Source organism: Pseudophryne corroboree, chromosome 9, assembly GCF_028390025.1.
Source record: "Pseudophryne corroboree isolate aPseCor3 chromosome 9, aPseCor3.hap2, whole genome shotgun sequence".
Lineage (NCBI taxonomy): Eukaryota > Metazoa > Chordata > Amphibia > Anura > Myobatrachidae > Pseudophryne > Pseudophryne corroboree.
In genome coordinates, this window is record NC_086452.1 from 208486674 (window position 1) to 208488532 (window position 1859).

Below are 1859 nucleotides of genomic sequence, written 5' to 3' on the forward strand. Positions count from 1 at the left end.
GCTCCTGCCATCCTGTAGTACCCAGGAACTGTATTTATTCTTTGCTGACTTTTACATTTTCTTTTACTGCTGCTGTGTTGCGGAGTTGTCATAATAAACATCATTGACTTTTATCCAAGTTGTCGTGGTCACGCCTTCGGGAAGTTATTATTCATGTTACTTACATGTCCAGGGGTCTGATACAACCTCCCAGGTTCCGGTACATCTCAGCCCCTACAACTGAGGCTGCCTCCCGTCAGCTCAGGCCCTCAGTTGTGACACTTTCCTCCTCAGTAGTTTCCATTATAGTACCCTTGATACTATACTTAGCCTTTGGGTTTTTGAGACCCAAGTGCATGATTTTGCATTTTTTAGCATTAAACTGTAGTTGCCACGTTCTTGACCATTTCTCAAGCCTACCTAGGTCATTAATCATTTGTTTGACCCCTCCCGGTGTGTCTACCCTGTTGCATATCTTTGTATCATCTGCAAAAAGGCATATCTTCCCTTCAATACCATCTGCAATGTCACCAACAAAGATATTAAAGAGAACTGGACCAAGTACAGATCCCTGGGGTACTCCACTGGTAACATTTCCCTCCATAGATTGCACTCCATTAACTATGACTGTCTGTTTCCTATCCTGCAACCAGGTTCTTATCCATTTAACTGATTTATAATCCACCCCCAGGCTTTCAAGTTTATTTAGCAGTCTGCGATGTGGGACAGTGTCAAATGCCTTACTAAAGTCTAGATATGCTACATCTACAGCTCCCCCTTGATCTATTATTTTCATCACAGAGTCAAAAAAGTCAATAAGATTTGTTTGGCATGATCTCCCACCAGTAAATCCATGCTGTTTTGGATCCTGTAAGTTGTTTGATTTAAGATATTCCACTACTCTTTCTTTTAATAGTTTTTCCATTACTTTCCCTACTACTGATGTAAGGCTTACTGGTCTGTAGTTACTTGCTTCTTCCTTGCTTCCACTTTTGTGCAGTGGAACTACATTTGCTCTTTTCCAGTCCTCTGGAATAGCACCTGTATTTAGTGACTGGTTAAATAATTCTGTTAAAGGTGTAACCAGCACATCTTTTAGCTCTTTGAGTATCCTTGGGTGTATCCCATCTGGTCCCATTGATTTATCCACTTTTAGTTTTGAAAGTTCTGTTAGGACCTTCTCCTCTGTAAATGTATTTTCATCTACCTTATTTTTATGAATGTCCTTGCAACTTAACTGTGGCCCCATCCCTTCTTCTGTAGTAAATACTGAGCAAAAATAATTATTTAGGTGATCTGCTATTGACTTGTCTCCCTCCACCAAATGCCCACTCTCTGTCTTAAGTCTTATTATTCCTCCATTTGATTTTCTCCTTTCACTTATATACTTAAAAAAAGTTTTGCCCCCTTTATCTACTGACTGGGCCATTTTCTCCTCAGCTTCTGCCTTTGCACGTCTGATCACTTTCTTAGCATCCTTCCGTCTGTCCAGATACACCTCTTTGTCGTTATTATTTTGAGTCTGTTTGTATTTCCTAAAAGCCATCTTTTTTGCTTTCACACTAGTTGATACTTCTTTTGTGAACCACACTGGCTTCCTTTTCCTGGTGCTTTTCCTAACCATTTTGATACAAAGGTCTGTTGCACTTAGCATTGCACTTTTCAGTTTTTTCCACCTCTCCTGCACTCCTTCCAAGTTCCTCCAGTCTGCCAATGAATCACTTAAACATCTCCCCATTTTTGCAAAGTCAGCATTTCTAAAATCCAACACCTTTGTTTTTGTGTGACAGGAGTTGGATCCTGTCTTTATACTAAACCATACTGCTTGATGATCACTGGATCCCAGGTGCTCACCCACATATATATCAGATATCCTATCA